This window comes from Thermobia domestica, chromosome 3 (genome assembly GCF_964235325.1).
Source record: "Thermobia domestica chromosome 3, izTheDome1.hap1.1, whole genome shotgun sequence".
Taxonomy (NCBI): Eukaryota; Metazoa; Arthropoda; class Insecta; order Zygentoma; family Lepismatidae; genus Thermobia; species Thermobia domestica.
In genome coordinates, this window is record NC_137456.1 from 288,440,418 (window position 1) to 288,462,519 (window position 22,102).

Consider the following 22,102-nt stretch of genomic DNA (forward strand, 5'->3'; position numbering starts at 1 on the left):
GTAAAGGTAAGTTAAAGTAAGTCAATTCTTGCCAGTCACCCTTAGTCCACAAGAATTGTGAGGTCTTAAGGTATCAATGAATTTTATATCTTTATTACTATTTTATTACTATATCTTTAGAAGTTAAGGAAGTAAAGATGTATGGACAAAGGTCTTTTGACATCCTGGTGCGTGGCAAATAAACTTTACCGTTGTAAATATCATATATTATTCACCCTTATCCACCGCGTCACCTATGTAAACCCTGCCTTAATTATTTGAAGGTAACACTGAAGAGGGAAAAATGTTCAGCAGTACGTCATGATTCAACAGTTAAGGGCACGCATACTTTATCTGCACAATTAATCCACTTATTAGGTTATACGGTTTTGTAGTGTGTTTTAATATGAACCAATTATTTAATAAACAAACCCTTTCCTCATCGGCAAACCGAACACACATTTAATGAATACAAATATTTACCGATCAAGTTCACTTGAGTCAAAAAAATGTGTAGACGGGGAAAAATCGTATACAAATGGACGAATTACTAATCAATCCATTAATACTATAATTTTCATCAATCAACTTGATCATTTCACTCGCGATGCTTTAGTCTCAATTTTAATAATACAAGCTTCAGGGTGTGAACATAGGCACGACAGGTTTCATGCCGTTTAAATTTTCAATGTTGGGGCCACTTTTCGAACATTTACTATCATACACAAACAGTCACGCACCTGTTTTAAGTCCCAACCATAACCAGTGGCAAAATAATAGCTAGTCTCAAATCTACGATTATGCGTCTTATTGTTCAACTCCACTTACTACATTTTCATATATAATTAGTTATTTATATTTACTAATGTATATTTCATAGCATGGAGACATATACTCAAGACACCTGATTTTAAAATATAGCTAAAGACTGTCTAAATCAGTCACATTCTATAAACTTAAATTAATACGCCACTTTGAATAAATACTTAAAATACTCGTTATAACGTATATTCATGTAAGTTAATAAAAACGATGGAGTGGGTCTATAAACTTAAATAAAATTCTCGAGGTCTGAGCACTGCACCGAAAATTTTGTACGAACCAATATTCAATACCCCATTACTAACGATCCTCCTCATTGACACTTTGCAGCTTGTTAAGAGTATATTAAAAACGCTAAGAAAATTTATGATTATTTACTTATTTAAACTTTTAACATACACATTTTTACGTGAACCTAATCATAGTTTTGTACTGTATTCTTTTATAAATGTATATATTCTGAAAATCATTAAGTTGAATATTTGCAGAATGAAAAGCAAAATAGTGATATTTAAAGTAGTGAAATACCAACAATTCCAGTCTCCGACGATCGGAATAGAGTTCTCAATAACCGATCCTAGTAAAGAACATAATCGAAGTTTAATTTGTTCCCTATTATTTTATTTTACTCTAGAACTATATTCTTTTTTTTTTGATAGATCATCAATAGGCCATCAATAGGGATACTACAGGACTATATCGATTTCATTCCTCACATAAATTGCACCTGTCAAATAATTATAAATATGCTTTAAAAAGTAATATTTAACATTGTTTAATTTCTTAACTTTACGTTAAACAAAAGACTCGCGTTATGCGATGGTTTCTGAGATAGTGCAGTCAAGTGAAAATTAACATTTATACTAGGAAATGCGCTGTGCACCATTAAAAACAAACTACATGCTGTACATTAATTTGCAACATCACAGCAGATCTGATTTATAAATGAACTGTTTGTTATGTTAAGCCGAAAGAGATAGATAATAGGAAATTCAACAGTACACTGTGGTTAAACAAGTTAATCAATATTCTCACATATATTACATCTACTGACAACTTAATAAAACTACTCATATAATACATATTGCTACACACAATCAAACTCTACATATCTGCAACAAATACGGATAAACTTTTCTGAAAATCAACACATTCTCAATCGCGTTTGATGTGAGAAAAGGGTGACAGTAGGAACAGATGGTCCTTGTATTAAACTAACCTATTTTCTAAATTATATTGCTGAAATCAATCACAGTGGTTTGGGTTAACAAGATGTCCTTCTGAAGGGAGAACAATCGTCAGATCGTTATTCAATCCATACCAAATTTTGGAAGTTAGGTCAAGCGAAAGTAAATACGAATCCCTACAAGTATTCAATCAAATATTTTGAAAGATGAAAAGTTTCTGTTAAATATCCATATCACTGACACAACCGAAAATCAACATCCACTGTCACTATGACCCTGTCCACAACTATTTGCATCTTCAAATATGGCGTCTGTTACGTATGCCTCCAATGTATATGTTACCTACTTTACTTTTCCGGATAAAATCCAATCATTTAGGACTCCGTAAGCTTACAAATGGTTAATTTACCGATTTAGACTATTGTTACCTGTATTTTCAGTAGTTTCGTTTATTTTTTTTTTCAAAATTGTTCCTGCGCGATAGGTACTGTACTTCACTGAGGTTACAAAACAAAGAGCAAGGCAGAGGCGCGCCAATTTACTGAGCTTGCATCTATTTCCCAATCGCATTGCAGAAAATTTGAGCGGTAGGATTACAAAACAAATAATAAATGCAAAGACTGGATCAAACAGGATTTTAAGAGGATATGGATCACATTAGGACAACGAGTGTCCAACGTGTATTACCAAATATCACATTGGTGGAAATATTCGGAAAATTATACAAAAATACTGACGTATGAAGCATATTCACATAATAATTACGGTATAATTTATAATTTATCCAAATAAGATGCCCATGAACGCAAAGCTTTCGAGATAAAAATATATAAATAAAACTATTTCCCGAAACCTATATTTCTAATTATTCTACAACTTCAAAATTAATTTTATTTCTACAAAAACGAAACAGATTTGGTATGTAATCTGTAAAGTTACACAGTAAAATGTAATAATATAAATTAGTATTATACAGTATGGTTAAAAATTATTCGGACTGAAAACTAACTTTCAGCCGAATCTATTGATATAAATAAAATTTCGTTTCTTCCCTTTGGGTAGGAAGATGAGCTGACGTCTTGAATTTAATCATTCTTGTATCTAGAGTTGTAAGTTCGATCACTATTACCAAGTTCTGGCGTAATTAAATTTTATGGAGTTTTCATGAGACCTTAAAATTAATAATAATCTGTTGAAATTACTATTAAAATTCTAATAGCGAGTTAGTTATGTAAACTTGATATAACACGGACACGAATTGAATTAACAAAGGCCAGAGTAAATGCGCATGTACCTCGCATCCAATAAATCAGTTTTCATCTTCTTATTATCGTCTCTAGTGGAGTATTGGACATAAAGATCTTGTGTTCCTCAGATCGTTTCCATTAATACGGAATCTGATTTTGTTTCTTGAGCAGAAGTAGAAAACACAAAGAAGCTTTCCAGTTAGAAAACTATTTCACAAACTGCACTAAGTTGTGGATCATTTTTTGACTTGTTTAATGAAACACTAAAATGGCGGGAAGATGACATCTCTGTCTAGGAATGCGAGTATAAATGATAGAAGACACTACAATATCTATGTTGTGTTGAAAAGCAAGAGAATTACACTTACTCCTAATAGAAATATGAATAAAATATGATGATAACATATTAAATAAAAGTAACATCTGCGTTTGTATATATTTGTATGAGCATGAAATATAATTTTCTCTTTCGCGTTGAGAACCATCAACAGAAAACATTAAAATGAAGTAAAACATCTCTCATTGAGTGGTTGATGTTATAGTTACTTAACCACAGGTGTTCAATTTACTCCGACCCTTCTCATCTCGCCCTAGCTGTTCCAGTCGGCCTTCACTCTCACTCACTCTCTCACTCGCGAAAATGTTGTCCATCACTCGGGCACGCCCTGCCCCTGACCTAGCAGTATCAACTGGCCCTTACCTTCGTTCACCATGACCCTCGCGAAAGGAGTCTTCCATCGCCTTCATTGGGGTACCCTCGGTCGTCCTCGCCCTTGTACTGGAAATATTTCCTCACCGTATCGCACACTCCCAGTTGCAATTGTCCCTCCCTCTCATGTCATTGAGGGTGAGGAAACCTCGAGAAGCTCTTTCTCGCGGAGATCGATGTTCAATTTTCCAATTTATTTGTTTAATTATGTCATTGACATATTTCCTAAACTACGTAAACTAAACATATCAACGTACAACTCTATCTTGATTATATAGAATAGAATAATTTTTATTATGATGTTACGGTAGAGACGTTCATATCCTTTATCAAGTATCCACTACCGTTCCTTCGGATTGTTCCTTGAACTACAATGGTAGCACAAATGTTCAACCGCATAAGGATAACTCTCACGAGAGTGGAGGTAAAAGCAAGATATAACGATTGACGGCAAGAGCGACCCCCTCGACATACCTGTGAGAACCTGGAGGTCGACTTTTGGTCAGCCCTGATCTGTGTATTCTAAAAGGGAATGTGAAACTAACTTAAGTAGGAAAGATTTGAATTATGAAACGAAATGAAAATATGTTATGAAAAAAGTTCCACGCTATGTGTTAAATTGCGAAAAATGAGTAAATAATACAACCGATTCTGACTGTAAAATGCAAAATGGAAGATAAGTAAAAGGTTCTAGCACACCACTGTATAATATATTATTGTGACTTAAAAACAAATTTCAGAAGCAATGAAGCATACTGTAATTATGTAAGTGTGCAATCGCCTCTTTTCCGTCTGAGACCTCAGATAGTGCGCTTATAAGTAACGTAATTGGGGGTGTCAGAACCGACAAGTAGCGCACAGGATTTTACATACATTGAACTTGACAGAACGTAAGGCACGGGATCAAACCTGGGTTAAATTTGAACAAAATCAAACGTATGTAAAAATAAACAGATTGTGATGTCGATGGGGTTGAAAGGGGTGAGAAGGGAGCAACTTTTAGGACAGGTTAACCTACTTGCACTTACTTGTGGATTTGGATGTTGCCTTCATTGACGATTCTTCCAGTGGGCTGACGCCCGTCCATCTCTCTTTCTGGCTGGCTGGTCGTCCAAGTAGTCGAAGGTTAAGAGTTAGCGAAATCCGAACAAGGAAACCAACTTTACGAAGATCGCAAGTTCAGTCAGAGTCGAAACTACTCTTTAGTAAACAATTCATCATCGCTAACAACTATGTAACGTTAGCTGATACAAATGTGCTCTTTAGGACAGATCAAAGCTAAATGTGTCGTAAACTTGAAAATGAAGCTCGCAGTGTACATCTTAACTCGTTTCTAATTCCATATCGATTGCCTCTTCCAAAAGTCTCTCGATCGTTTTGTTTAGCGTCCCTTCCGGGTTCATACCCTCGGTCATTAACTCTATTTTCCGTCTTGATGAAAAAGTGCGTGCTCGTAGATAAACCAAGGTAATGTGATGGTAGGAATGCGGACGGGGAAGCAATCTTTTGCTTTTATTAATTGAGAAATTACAAGTATAAGAAGGAAATAACAGACAACAATACGACTTCCTAGTAGGAAAGGCAAATGAACTTAGAAAAAAAAATCGAAAAGTAATTTAACATTAAATGAATGATTATCCTTTTCACTGAAATCATTTTTAAAATAAATTGTCCCATGGTTCAAAATAAAATATTTTCTTATGTGTCTAAATACACATATCTTCACATAAAGATACAACGATTTTAAAGAATATTTTGATCTGAAATGATGTAAACGAAATATTCTTGTTCTTAAGTACTTTTTTTTATAAAACTGATATACCGTAGAAACTTTGAAGGAAAGATTTGGAGAATATTTTAAAATTCTTAATTTTCTTCAATTTTTTTCTTAATATAAGTTTATACCCAGTCAAAATAAGATAGAGAAGACATGGACATAGTATTTTCTTTTAATTGGAATTGGTAATCTGATATAGTATTTTTATGTAGCTCAACTTTCATTGAAGTTTACAAATGTGTTTAGGATACAGAAACTGAATAAAGCAATATATAACACATTTTCATCTTACAACTGTGAAATATTCAAAGGTTTCCTTAGTCCGACTGGAAGTAGAGACAATCTAATCCTTAAAAAGTTTCTTTTCTTAGTTTTGTAAATTCTCAGTTAGGATATTTCTTGCGTCGTGCAAAAATTATGGTTGAAAGATATTTTGGATTTTTTCGTGGTAGAGCTGTTGCACATTTATTACGTTTCACTAGTTTTCATTAGGTAATCAACTAGAAAATTGTTATCCTGGGTCGGGATTTTCAGTTTGCAATCTTTCTCAGAATGGGTTACAGATAACCTGCTACATGCCTCGATACAGAGCTTCGAATCGTGATTCATGATACTCTGGAAAATCATGTAAAGCCTAACTTTCGGTTCTATTTTTCGGATGCATATGGGGGAATGGGTTATTGATTGCTTTCAGAACATCTACTAGGGCCCAGCAGGGCGCCCGAGTCAGTAATATATTTGCAGCGTCCATAGTCCCAAGGAAACTGAACAACGAAACATAATAGTAAAAACACCTATACACACCTACTCGCACCCCCCGCACACACACACATGAGAAGGTATGGATGGTATTTCTGAAACAACTTATGATTTGCAGGTAATCTTCTGTATTTTATAAGCGATTATTACTTTTTGTCCTTGTGTCATTCACGAATTATTGTTGATTAACCCATCAGTTTTTTAAGAATCAAGTTGAAGAGAGGGAATGTACTAAATTCTGTTCTTTTACGTAATATTTTTTCTTTTGACACTTATAACAGTCAAACTCGACTCTCGACTCTCCTTTTAATTTCTATACAGTAATTAGCCACTAATGACACTAACTATATTTCCCTCAATACGAATTATATGTTTATGCTTTTATTGGGAAATTAACTTTACGTCTTGGTTTATAATCTGCAGTTGTCTTGCGTTACTATAATGTATCTGTACAAATAATGTCCAAGGTGGCTAATACCTGTTATTAGTTTGATATAATAACTGGTGGACACTTCATAATTATTTTTCAATTTTGTAAATGCTGTAATGAATTATTCTTTTAATCAGCATTGTTAATAACATATCTCGCGTCATTGATCACTGAACTAAATGCCAAAAAGACAATGTTCATCTGAAGGTCTCAAGAACTCACTTCAAGATACATACACATGAAGTTTCTCTGTGGGTAACTGCCAAAAGGTATAAAGTTCCAAAAGCAACTATTCACTTTAAAAGAGGTAGGCCTTGACACAAATAAACATTCGGCTCGTCACCAGTATTGATAATGGAAGACCACAACAATAATCTAACTAGGAAACCTATATGAAATATTTATATTTTAGTATGTAGGATAATACTTAAAACTTTAAAGATTGTTTACTTTTATATCTTACTGCTATCTCAATCATTACTGTCATCTCCGCTTGAAAATTTTTGATTTTGGTGTTCAAGTCGCAAGGTTTCAAATTCACAATGATATACTGTAAGTAAGGCTACAAGGTGATTTCTACAGTCTAATTATCATACAGGTCCTAAAATGTTGCAACATGATTTAAAATGTTATATAAAATTAAATTTTTCTTTCTAACAATAGATAAATATAAAATCTGTATTAATTTACTAATTGTTATTTTCATCGACGAAAATATATTTATCGTTTAGTATTGTTCAGTGTTTTGATCACATGGTTTCACAAGTAACGTTTGTAGCATTTGTGTCTATCACATAATTAAAGATAAATTGAATACTTTATAGAGTTTTCTGAAACGCCACCCAAACATAAGTGAATAAGCAAGCGATGGCGTCACATCTGCGAACACTTGAGTAAGTGAGGATAATATACGAAAATGGTTGAAAGAAATACAAAGATAATATGTGAAAGACAAATATTGAAAAGATAATATGTGAAAGATAATATATGAAAGATGCATTAGACGATCCTCTTACACAAATGGTCGCTATCGTAGAAAGATGTATATCGGAAATTTCATTAGGGCTTCCTTATGAATTATTCGCACACATTAGGTGAAAATAGATCGCAGTCATTTGACAAACTAAACGAATATTGTTGTGAAAGTGACTCTAATTCAATATTATTTATTTTCTATCGTTCGTGGCTTTGCATAATAGAAGATAAACATAAAAACAAACACTCTCGTCGTTATTCTACAAACCGTGATACCCCTGCTCTTCAAATGATATTTCAGGTAAGAGTAAGTGGCGCAATATATGTAACGAAACTCATAAGTAGGAAATAATTCAGATGTAGATGAGAATTGTAGTAATTCGGAAGTACCAAATAAGGTTGTACTCTGTAATTGGTAAACTAGCTCAAAATTTTAAAGCATCGTTTTCCACTAAAATACAACTTCTACTTTAGATAGTTTACTTCAGCGGACTGAAACTCCCCAAAAGAAAGGAAAGAAAGATGTTGAAAGACTTCATTATACACTTACATCTAAATAATATGAAGAATTGCCTAAGAAGAAACGACTTAGTGTAAAGAAAAAAGATGAGAAGAGATATTTAGAAGGAAGAAAAATAAAGGCTCCGGTAGAGAAAAAGTAAAAGGAAGGAAACGTACAAATGAGTAGTAAAACAATTTTAGTTTTAAGTAGACAAACTCTTCGTAAACTATGTTATACATGTCAATTTGGTGTGAATGACACTGACGAGACCCGACATGACTAAGTGTGATTACTGTCTAAGAGATTATGCAGAGTCGCCTTGATGCGTTAATTGTGCAATACTAAGGAATTCGTCTTACTTATGTTTCATGTAGTAGTTAGAACTTTAGTATGGCGTAACCATACGTCAAACCGATTTTAAATAAGATCATAAGAGTTTACCACATAATGTATGTTCCCAAAGCTCATGGTACTCATATCCCTTATGCAAGTGATGGTGATGCATTTCTATCCGAGAACTATTACTAGGGAGAAAAACGGTTCAGGTGATATGTAGGACTTGAGCGATGTGCACAACCTTCCAGATCTTGTATCCACTTCAAAAAAAAAAATCTGTACGCATTTTTTAAGTTTCATTTGTGAAAGAGCAATTTAGTAAAAGAATTGTCAATTTGCATTTGTTGAAAAACTAACGTTTAATTTCACTCTATGAGAATATAAATCTATTCACAATAATCAATAACATCAACATTTGACACATTTTGTTAATTTAGTTTGGTATAAACCTTCTATGAAAATAAAATATGTTAGATTACGGTTTAATTACTTGCAAATTGGTTACTTAGATGTTTATAATAACTTGAGTTATCGTAATAAAACATATTAGAATATAGCGTGTGTATCTAAGGATTACAAAAAATAACTTCTTCAACTGTTCCATGGAAAAATGCTAACGACCACATGGATAATAAGTGAATATAACAAAGCCAATTAATGTAAAAAGTGGCTACTAACTGAAACATTTTATACTATATGTTTTTATTCAAAACTGTTTTTTATATATTTCTTTTGTAGCATCTTAAAATAATTGTATACCATTTTATTTAGAAAGAAAGAACGTATGTAAAACGGTCTAAACTGGCAAACTTTTAAACGAAAAATTGCATAGCTGGCCAATAAATATGTATGTAATTGAAAAGTCATTAGCTCTAAACTAGAGTTGATTAGCTTCAATTCGCGAGATTTTATAGTACACGAGAATGTAATTCAAAATTTAACTTGAATTATATACAGGTACTATTATCAAGCGTGATGTACTAAACGAAGTAATGTACTTCAAATCAAAGCCTGTTAAGGAATTATGTGACACCCATCTATAATATTAACAATAATTGCTACCTAATTGGTTGATTGTTTTATAAAAACTAAAGCGTTATGTAAGGTAGCAATTAATTTGGATATACAACATGTAAACGATATTCACATAAACACCCTAAGGATGGGATACAAACCGTGAAAACATCTACTGGAAAGCAATTATGTATTTTGTAGCTTGAATTTAATATGCTCACGATATATCCAACAACTATAGAGGAAATATTTTTATTTTTTTTTTCTAACACAACATAGAAAATGTATTTTAAATAACACAATTTATGTCTCCTATATTTAGAGTGAAACCAACTTAATTGTCATTTTTGCTTGGATCACTGAGCAACTAAAGCATAAAAACGGAAATACAAATTATTACGTATACGATTACTTTGTCTGCTTCATTGCGTGGTAGCTGCTGGAAGCACTATATGATTTTAGCGTTTTTATAGAAAAACATAACATAGGTTAGCATATTCGGAATTTTAGCCTGAAATAAAAAAATAAGTTATTTCATTAATTTCTCTCCATCGTTTCACGAAATACGAAAGTTGCGCGCGTGGGATGAATGAAAAATTAAATATTTTGTGGTAGAAATGGAACATTCCTCGTGTCTATGAAAAAGATATATGCATTAAAACTGCCTAAATATATAGTATATGGATGTTGTATGCGAATATACGCATCATCTTCTAGGAGACATTTACAATGTGGATTACCTGATGTTAGACATATAATAGCAAGAAATCCAAGGAATACAAGGGTTAATATTAGGGTGAAGTCAAAGCCATAGAAACGACGTAGACACGATCATCAGGTTTCTCTCATTTTCTTGTTTAGGAGCCCGAGAAGGTACTGAACCGTATCACATTATTTTCAAATGAACTAAACCGATAACTCTTGCATCAGAGTTCACTTTTTGACTAATATGTCAGCACGTTCCCTCAATGACTCCTCGGAAATGTTTAACTATTGTTTGCTCCACTTAAAATCAAGTTCTTAAGAATATGCTTTCCGAATTTTCTAAACTTCTAAGATGAATACAGTGTCTGAAGATGCAATACGTCTGTAAATACTAGCCCAGACGGAGAGTTCAGACCCCATTCGACCACTAACATAACTAAAACATTTTCCTCGGTACCTTTCCGCTTATTTCCAAAAAATGAATAAAGTATGACGAGATTATCATGATGTAGAAAAAATTATAATGCAAATGCTTGTTGATTTTTGTATGGAGATATTATTGTGTACTGTGGTGTGTCTTGGTGGCCGCAAGATGTATCCATGCAAAATTCCTGGAAACCCTGCCGACGCCCATGAAGGGGGTGAACGTTGCAAACAAAAGACAAAGAAATAGTTCTTTATTTAATGAGATAAACCTTTAAATAATGATATTTCTTTTTTAAAACATTGTCCAATTTGTTCTCTTTTCTTTTTTTAAAAACAGAAAAGAAAATAATAGAAAATAATGGAAATGTGAATGTTGAAAAGGAATAGAATTGATTGCAATTTGTAATTTTGTTCTGAGCGAAAGGCAACGTGAAAGAAAAAAACGGTTGTGTATTATATTACGTCAGCACTCAATGGAGTATCCGTGCACTTCTGCCTTGTGGCTGAAGGTCGTTGCATGTAGCTTCAGTTGCAAGCCAGAATTGGAACGGGATAATATGGAGGTAAACTGAACCTACTAGCGTGATTAAGAGGCAATTTAAGATTAATTGGTTAATGTATTTAGAGTATGGTGAGGATAATTAATCAAAAATGTTTGAAAGTGAAAATATTTAACTTGTGTATTTAACTTCTTTTTATTAAAAGAACATTCGAGTTTCTTATAAAATTTAGGATTTTACTCGTTAATTAATTTCAGAATTGTTAAAGTTAATGAAAATAAAATTATAGAAATGTTTATACGAGTTTAGCATTGGACTTTTCAACCATATATTCTGTGTTTTCTGCTTCACCTGATAATTTTTATTGGAAGAGGTCCTGTTACGTTATCGTTAGATTTGAAACAAAGATAAGGAAAATAAGTTGGTGTTTCTTAGGTATGTTTGACCCCTTTAGAAGCCGCCCGCTGTGTTGGAACTACAATGCTTCAGTTTAATTCGTACCATTACAGATTAGTTAGCACTCGTTACATTGCGGATTCCAAATAAGAGTGGTAGCGTTGCATCAAGATTCTCGCTTGCAACTCATTCAATTTAAATTACGGGAATTGCAACTTAACCACATTAAACTTAATTTTCACTGTAATTTGTCAACTGAGGTACTCACGGTTCACTATTCTTGCACTTTGGAAAAAAATTGGAAATCCTAGTTGTCCAGGTTGTTTTGTTTATTGAGTCCAGCTTTTGTTTTTTCACGTTGTTACTACCGGATCGTCATTTGGAAGGAATTCTTGCATGAGATTTAATTATAAACTATCGGATTTTGGGTGAATATTTGTATGGAAATATTGAGAAATTTTGGGTATTTGGGAAAAATTTGTATCAGTCTGTTTAAGTTCGACTAAACCAAAAGTCAGCGTTTCTGTAATTTTTTTTTATGAAGGATTCAAATCTAGATTTTGTGCATTGCGATTCTTGGTGGGTTGTTACCTCTCGTCTTTTTGTGGTAGAACGTAGTGGAGTAGTGGTAGAGTAATTTTCAAAACGTTTGTTAACGTTTGTAAATTTTGTAGAAATTTATTAAATTTTGAATTTATTTATGAATGTATGTTTCAGAGTTAAATTAGTATTTATATTGTGTATTAAATAATTTGGCGCGAAAAATAAACATGTCAGAGCGAGTGGAACAGTAAGAATAGATATGGATGACATAGATGATGGTGTATATATCTTAGATCAAATGCGATTCGTATCTGGAAATAGTTTTGCAAGCATTCCTATGACTTTGACCCCTCCCCAAAATTCATTTTTCAAATAAATAATATAGAAGAGATTTTGGAATCTAATACACTGAATTCTTATTCTAGTGATAATAGAAGCAGTTTCGAAAATCCATGTTTTCCTAACCTAAGTCGTGTTGCTCAACCTCCTACTCCAGGACTTTCAGAGTAACATAATGAAATTATGAATAGAGATAGTTTCGGTGTTGGTAATTGTGTTCCGAACGTAACATGGCAGGTCAAGTTTCAATTATCTTATGAAACTCCTGAAATAGTTTCACAAAATAGAACAAAGTCAATTTTTTATCGTCTTTCGGATTATTACAAGCGGATTTCTGCCCATAAGAATTCAACACCTATAGGAATGTATAGGAGTGGAAGGCACTTACCTCAAGATTATAATTATTTTAGTTCAATTCCGATAAATAGATCAGATACTTCGAATTGTCAAGGGGTAGGTTGCGAGTTCTGGAGTGGCGTTTAAATATATGTGGATAAACATACTTTTCAGAAATTATTAGAATCATTGGAAAGCTAGGTTAATGGATTTACCAAAATAGATGAAAGAAATAGTAACTTAATTTTGAGGGTTTTGGAAAGTTAATTAAACAGTGTAGTTATCCGGTCCGAGTGTTGTATGCAGTTTTGTTATCCAAGAGTGAGGGCAAATTTCAAGTCGATGTTCAACATGCTATTAGTGCATATATTTCATGGGTGGTTTTTAGGAATAGAATAGTAGATAAGTTTATATCAAGTAACGCTCACAATTCATTAATGGCCGAGAGAATTTTTAGAAAACAAAAATTAAATGAAAGTGTTGATATATTTATAGAAGATGTTCATTACTCTTCAGTGGTTTTGAAATTCAGTTGTAGTGAGGCACAGATAATTCGAAATGTATTGGATGGGATCAATCTTTCATTAAGTTTAAATTGTTCTCTAATCGATTGCCTCAGTCGTTGAGTGAATTGAGAAATGTTTCTAATTGATATGTGAATCTCTTTAAAGAACAGTTAGAGTATATGAAGAAGGTTAGAGCTATATCAGTCGCATCTGCTTTAGTAATGACAATGCCATCTTTTAAATCTGAAAACAATAGTTATTTAGGAATTAATAAAAATAAAAATAGTACTAGGGTTAATGAAAATCGAAAAGAAATGAGTACAAGTCGAATGCCATTGACGATGCCTGAGCGTCTTAATAGATCGAATAGTCGGATAGTTCCTCGAAGACAAGTGACTCTATAGCCCCTTTTGTGGATGGAAGACTTAATAATAGAAGGGTGATGACCTGATTGGATAGTGGGTCTTACTATAACTTGGTAACTGAGGAATTTGTTCGAAGATGTGAGTTGGATCATTAATTTGTAGAAACTTTGACTTAAATGATTCGTGCTACTTTGGGGTCAGAATATCATTCTAGTAAGGAACTTTGTGTTATGGCAAATTTATCAGGGTGGTTTGAACTGGTAACCTTTAAGGTATTTGCAGCACTACCATGCGAATGCATACTTGGTGTGCTCTTTTTGAGAACATTTTCATAGTTGATTATTCTAGAAATAAACTTTTATTAACAAATAATAGGAAAATAGTTATGATATTTTATGATGACAAGATGGAAAAACATTTCGACAGGAAGAATAGAGATGTTTCAGGGTTTAGTTCCGGAGACCGTGTTAGCCAGTTTAGTAAAAATTTGGTGCAAAAGGAGGTGATAAGATAACTTCCTTGTTTTTGAAGTGGATTCCTGACAAATCAAGAAAATGGGGTCGTTCAATTCAACGCGATATTGAAATAAGCAATACCGAAAAACAATTATTGGAGATTAATGCTCCTAATCAAGAACAGCTGAGGAAATTTCGGACAATGTTTGTTAAAATGGTGTCACAAGATTTCGGGTTGACTTATTCTGGAGGTACATCACGTGGTCATTGTGTAGATGGATGTTCTGTAAAGGATAGTGTAGTGGATGTTCCTAAACTGGAATTTTCTTCTGTAAAAACATTTTCTAAATTTGAATGGAGACTGAATATTTAGTTAATTCAATTAAGGGCGACTAATCTTGACTTAGGCCATGTGTGTAACGAAGATCAACTCGAAGTTCAAAGGGAAGATTCCTGTGAAAGAAAGGATGGACATTGTTCGGAAATGGGGAAATTTGGAGGATTTAAGAATAAGAGGAAGATAAAAAATGGTAAAAATTAGGAAAGATCAACAGGATGATTATACGTCATCTCGTAATCGGACTGAAACAAAGGAAAAAGATAAACGTTTAGCAGCAGTGTTGTTAAATGGGGAGTCAGTTCAGGAAAAATCAGGAGATAATTTTGTGAATGTGCTTCAAAAAGCTGAAAGTGATTCGGAAGTTTCGGATATGAATGTTGAACAATCTAACAGGTTATGGAATTTGTTAAGAGAAATAAAAACATCATTTGATTCTAATTTTGTGGAAAACTTTACGAAATCAGAACAGAAAGTTGAAAGATTAGAAAGTAGGGAAACATCGAGTGGTTTCGATAAATGTGTGGATAAAGACGTTCAGGAATTCTTGAATGATATTCGAAAAGAATTTAATGATGTAATATCAAATGATATAGGGTGTGTAAAGATGTTGTTGCCAAATTGTACTTAAAGGAAAAGAACCTATTAAAGAAGCTCCATTTCCAGTACCAAAAAATAAGGAAAACATTTTTGATGAATGTATTAGGGAGCTAGTTTTGCAAGGAATTCTGCTTGAGGTAGATCATTCTAAATTCGGAAGTAGTTGCTTTCTTGTAAAAAACAAAAAAATAATATGCATCGTATTCTAGGAAATTTTTATAAAGCTAATTCTTTGATCATAGACGATATGTATCCGTCTCCTAATATGAAGTAGTGTTTAACGAGCCTTGCAGGGAAGACAATCTTTAGTGTTTTAGACTGCCGGAAAGCATATTTTCAGTTAGCCCTCCATGAGAATTCTCGAGAGATTACTACAATCGTAACTCCGAAAGGATGTTATCAGTACACCTAAGGTCCTGTCGAAATTAAGACAAGGAGTAGTTTATTAACCCGTGCAATGGAAAAGGTCTTTGGAGATCTTAAAGATGAAGGTGTAAGGTGTTATTTTGATGATATTATTATTGCAAGTTGAAATGTGGAAGAACATAAAAGAATTTTGCGTTTGGTATTGGAAAGAACGAGAGAAAATGGAATTACAGTTTGCCTGACAAATGTTTTTTATAAGAAAATTAAGTATTTTCTCGCGGATGGTGAATCCATTGAATTAGATCCATCAAGAATAGCCATTAAAAACATACCTCCTCCTAGAAGCAGGAGAGATTTTATGAAAATTTGTGGGTTATTCTTTATTATTCTTTATTATTCTATGAACATTTGTGGAGTATTATTACTCCAAGTTTCTAAGTGTGATGTAGGAAATAATGGCTCCCATAAGTGAATTACGTTCGGAGCGTAAAAAAAATTGAGTGGTCAAGAGAACACCAGAATACATTGGATAAATTGAAATAAATGTTGATAAATAATGTGTTATTAAGAATTAGTTTGAATTTGATCTGTTATTGTTAGTAAATTGAATAACGAAAATTTTATATCATTGAAAATTGTAAATTGTACATGTTTTTTTAGAAATTTGAGTATTTCTAATTGCCTAAATTTTAGACCATAGTCATAAGAATTCAAAGAAAAATATGAAAATAAAGAAGCAAAAGAATTCAAAGAAAAATATGAAAATAAAAAGATAAAATAAATTCCTAATAAATTTTTAGGCTAGCCTACAATAGAATTAAGTGATATATATTTGTACAATGTAATGAAAATTTAAAAAATTTCAATGTGTCTTTCTTTTTTAATGTTTGTTGTGAGATTTACAGTTTTGAGGTTTTTTTATTTGTCCGAATTTTTCTCTTTCGGCCAGGGATGTAAGTGGCTTGTTCTGGTGGCCAAAAGATGTGGAAATAATTTTTGACGACGTTTTGTGAAGAAATTGGCGAATCCATGCACATTTCCTGGAAACCCTGCAGACGCCTATGAGGGGTGAACGTTAAAAACAAAAGACAAAGAAATAGTTCTTTTTTTAATGAGATGGATCTTTAAATAATATTTCTCTTTTAAATCATTGTGTAATTTGTTCTCCTTTTTTTTAAAAAAAAGAAAAGAAAATAATGGAAAATAATGAATATGTGAATGTTTAAAAGGAATAGAATTGAATGCAATTTTTAATTTTGTTCTGAGCGAAAAGCAATGTCAAAGAAAAAACGGTATACTGCCCTACTATCACCACAGTGCAGAAGGGTTTAACACTTCGTAGTTTCTACATTTTAGGTTCTGCGTGTTGATGGAGACTTCGACAGTAAAGGATATTATCATTTCTACTCTCCATATCAGATATACATTTAGCCTATGATTCCTTGTAATATTTACTGAATGATATTCAATAAACGATGTACTGGTATACATATTTGTAGATATATTTTATTGGAGATTAATTCAGTTACTCCTTTGTCAGCCTCTTTGTCAATGTAAACATTATTATTATTATTATTAACATACACTTATTATAACTTATTTATTTTCAATATTTATTCACATATCGTTATTATATATAGATACATCAAATTATATTCTGTTGAAGGCCGAACTTAATAATAATACACTTGGATCACATATCAACATATACAAGTAGGCATCATCATCCAGCTTACCGCGTTATTAAAATTACTCATTGCACTATCTGTTAGTTCAAATTAAATCACAATATCATATACAAACTACAGTTGGGATAGCGTCGATGTTCGATCCGAGGCTTACAAATTTTAAAGATACGTTTCTACACAATGCATGTTAACTAACTCATAAAATGTCTTATTTACTATAATATTTATCTCACAAGTAAATTTTACGTTTGGGTGAATCGAGTTGCTGACAGATACACATATGAGAAAGTAGTACTAAATGTGGTCAGAATTTCAGTGAAGTTGTAGGTGCGAAGCTCCAGAGGTTTACGAGATACAGCTACCAGAACATCACATGGAAGTACAGAATAGTCTTCATACAGTTGGAGGTAAAACTCTGTAAGACCTCTTGTAACGACAAAAGGTGAATAACAAATATATGGGGACATATTAGGACTAAGGAGAAGTCATATAGTAAGGGTATACTTGACGGCAGCCATCTTGAAATCCGCCATTTTGAATTAAGGTTAAGTTTTTAAACTAGGAAAAGGGTCATGTGATACATGATTTAAGGCGCAAATTTAGTCAGAAAAACAATGGTGACGTTAATTTTCATCTACGCGCAATTGGTAAAAAGTTACAATGAAATTAAATATTGTTGCAGCATGTGTATTAGTCCTTTACCCCACCTAGTAAATTTTGTGTGAATGATAATAATAAATAAAAACAGGTGGATAAATATTAGATCTATGGTAAGAGTTGCCTTGATGGCCGCCATGTTCAAATCCGCCATTTTGAATCCGACAAAAGTTTTAAACAAAACGCATAACATTGACCTTATTAATAGGAAATTTTACCATAAATCCAACGGTATAACCATTTTTGATTTATCATTAACCGGCATTTGTTATTGCATAAACAAGTTGCTAATTTAAGGAAAAATGACCAAAGTGGACTTGAGTCTTAATTGTACTTGGGTCTTTCTTCCCGAGAAGTCCTCAATTAGTACAATCAATATGTAGTTTAAAAAAGACCCATGACTTGCACAAATGCTTTGCTCAAAGTGAGCATACCTGACAAAGGCAATCGAGTTACACTTGACACATTTGTCGTTAACAATTCCGTCAAAGCAGTAGTCGTAAGAAGAGGTTCATTCAATTATGTGCTGGTTAATGATAAAGTAAAAATGGTTATACCATTGGAGTTATGGTAAAATTTGCTATTAATAAGGTGTCACTGTTTTGCGTTTTGTTTAAAACTTTTGTCTGATTCAAAATGGCGGATTTGAACATGGCCGCCATCAAGGCAACTCTTACCATACACCTAATATTTATCCATCTGCTTTTTAGTTAATTATTATCATTAACACAAAATTTACAAGGTGGGGTAAAGGACTAATACATATGCTGCAACAATATTTAATTTCCCTGTACCTTTTTACCAATTGCGCGTAAATCAAAATTAACGTCACCATTGTTCTTCTGATGAAATTTGCGCCTTAAGTCATGTATCACATGACCCTATTCCTATTTTAAAAACTTAACCTTAGTTCAAAATGGCGGATTTCAAGATGACCGCCGTCAGGCATACCCTTACTATATGACTTCTCCCTAGTCTTAATATGTCCCCATATATTTGTTATTCACCTTTTGTCGCTACAAGAGGTCTTACAGAGCTTTAACCTCCAACTGTATGAAGACTATTCTGTACGTCCATGTGATGTTCTCATAGCTGTATCTTCTAAACCTCTGGAGCTTCGCACCTACAACTTCACTGAAATACTGACCACATTTAGTGCTACTTTCTCATATGTGTATCAGTCAGCAGCTCGATTCACCCAAACGTAAAGTTTACTAGTCAGTTTGTATATCCAAAAAACGATTCGAAAAATGTAATTTCTTTTAGATTTTGTGATTTCCAGATCATCTGGTTCGGACCAATATCCCTTAAACATTCTCAGGAACAGTTTGTAATGCGTCGCTCAGCCATACAATAGCGCCGCATTACTGACTCCACCTTGTCTAATAAAAAAAATTTATAAATATTTTTTCATGCTGAGCAACCTCGTAAAACTTGTCACACTTGAACTTGTAATACTAGTAAGTTGTAATTAAGTTTCTTGAAACATTTAGATAAATAAAATTAACATAAAATAATTAACTTAAAACGAACATTAGCAACATTTAAACTTTGCCAATTTAGCACAGTATTCGTCAAAAACAAACGCTCACTATCAATCCTAACAAAAATATTTTTTTCTTTTTCTTACGACGGGAGTTTGCTCGTTGGTTGTCCTTATACCGACATCGTCCTCTCATATCAACTTTCTTTTTTTGCCACTTCCTGGGAAAAATGCATCTTTTTCTTATCTTTCTTAGTTTGTGAGGTTTCCACTGCTCCAATTGTATTTTCATATTTCTTTTCTTCCTCCTCCGTCTGTAGATTATCTTTTTCTTGCATTTCCGTTTCTTCCTTTCTTTCTTTCTATTGTTCGTGTTTCCTCCCTTCTCTTATTCGATTTCTGCATCTTTTACTTCTCATCCTTTTTCTTTTCCAGTTTGGTATATCGATTACCTTTTCTTGCCACTTCCGTTTCTTCCTTTCTTTCTTTCCATGTAGGTTTCTCCCATCTCTTTCATTTCCCAGTTTCTTGTCCCATCTTTCATCCGATTTAGCTTTCCTTCTTCTCTTCTTCTTTTCCCTAAGGTTCCATACATAGCTTCGAGCTTTCTTTTTCTTCTTCTTCCAGTACTTTTTCCACTTCCTGGTTTTCTTCTTATCTGTATACTTTGCCATGGTTGGAAATCCTTGAGATTGTTGTTCTTCAAAGTTGCTTTAGATAGTCGGTATTTAATTGTCAATTTCTTTATCACTAATAATTTTCTCTTCATATTCTGCTTCTTTTATTTTAGTTACATCACTTGGTTTTTCAGATTCTATCATATACCTTGTTTCTTTATCCTTGCTGCTGTCTTCGAGTTTTCGAACTTCTTGCAAATCCTCATTTGTAAAATCTATTACTTCTTTTTCTCCGTCAAGGATCCTTTTAAGATCTTCTCTACCTTCAAGCACCTCTTGCCGAAGTTCCAAGAACTTATTATCGAGCTGCATAATAAGGGATGACATCTTTTCATTAAGTTTATTTCTGAAATCTTGTTTGAAGTCAACAATCCTCATACAGTCGAATTCATTCCTCATACAGTCCAAGAATTCTGAGCAGGTGTTATCAGTCTTAATAGCATTTTCTGTCTTCATTATTTTCATGACGTTACCTCGGATCACATCTATCGCTTCCAACTGTATTACATTTTCACAGGATGTTTTCTTTACCGCCGTCGTATTCTTTATCTACACCCAAATATCCTACGTCAACGGTCGCCATTTTGTACTGCCCTACTTTCACCACAGTGCAGAAGGGTTATTACACTTCGTAGTTTCTACATTTTAGGTTCTGGGTGTTGATGGAGACTTCGGCAGTAAAGGATATTATCATTTCTACTCTCCATATCAGATGTACATTTAGCCTATGATTCCTTGTAATATTTACTGAATGATATTCAATAAATGACGTACTGGTATACATACGTCTAGATATATTTTATTGGAAATTAATTCAGTTACTCCTTTATCAGCCTCTTTGTTAATTTAAACATTATTATTATTATTATTATTAACATACACTTATTATAACTTATTTATTTTCAATATTTATTCACATATCGTTATTATATATAGATATACCAAATTATGTTCTGTTGGAGGCCGAACTTAATAATAATACACTTGCATCACATATCAACATATACAAGTAAACATCATCATCCAGCTAATTATCCATCATACCGCGTTATTAAAATTACTCATTGCACTATCTGATAGTTCAAATTAAATCACAATATCATATAAAAACTACAGTTGGGATAGCGTCGATGTTCGATCCGAGGCTTACAAATTTTAAAGATACATTTCTACACAATGCATGTTAACTAACTCATAAAATGTCTTATTTACTATAATATTTATCTCAGTTTGTTTATCCAAGAAACGATTCGAAAAATTTAATTTCTTTTAGATTTTGTTATTTCCAGATCATCTGGTACGGACCAATATCCCTTAAACATTCTCAGGAACTGTTTGAAATGCTCCGCTCAGCTATACAATAGCGCCGCATTACAACGGGTTGTGTATTATATTACGTCAGCACTCAGTGGTGTATCCGTGCGCTTCTGCATTGTGGCTGAAGGTCGTTGCATGTAGCTTCAGTTGCGAGCCAGAATTGGAACGGGATAATATGGGTGTCAAACTGAACCTACCAGCGTAATTTGACTGTGAAAGTTCGTGATTACTGGTTGGACTTAGGTTGCCGTTGATTCGAGTTGAGAAGTTTTGAGTTGAGAGAGACAGAGAGAGAAAAAGTTAAAAAGCTTTCTTGACGTTATTATTATTATTATCTAGAAGAGCTGTTTAAAAGGACAACACTTTTCGTTTCTAAAGATGTGTTGTTTGTCTTCGTTTTTTGCTGCTTGTGGATTTAAAGCATCGATTTTTCGAGTGTTAGAATTGAAGCCAGAGAAAGGGTATCTTTGGGACCTGTATACGGTAAGTGCAAATTAGTCAAACGTATAGACAAACCTATAGACCTTTGTCTTGTCCAATTTACGTATGTGTGGTCGACTTATTGAAGTCTCAATTTTGGCTATTGATCGAGGTCCGATTTGTTCACCTTTTTTTGTTCCTTTCGATTGGGATTCCGGAAAATTTAACGTCACTTTTTTGTGCATTGAT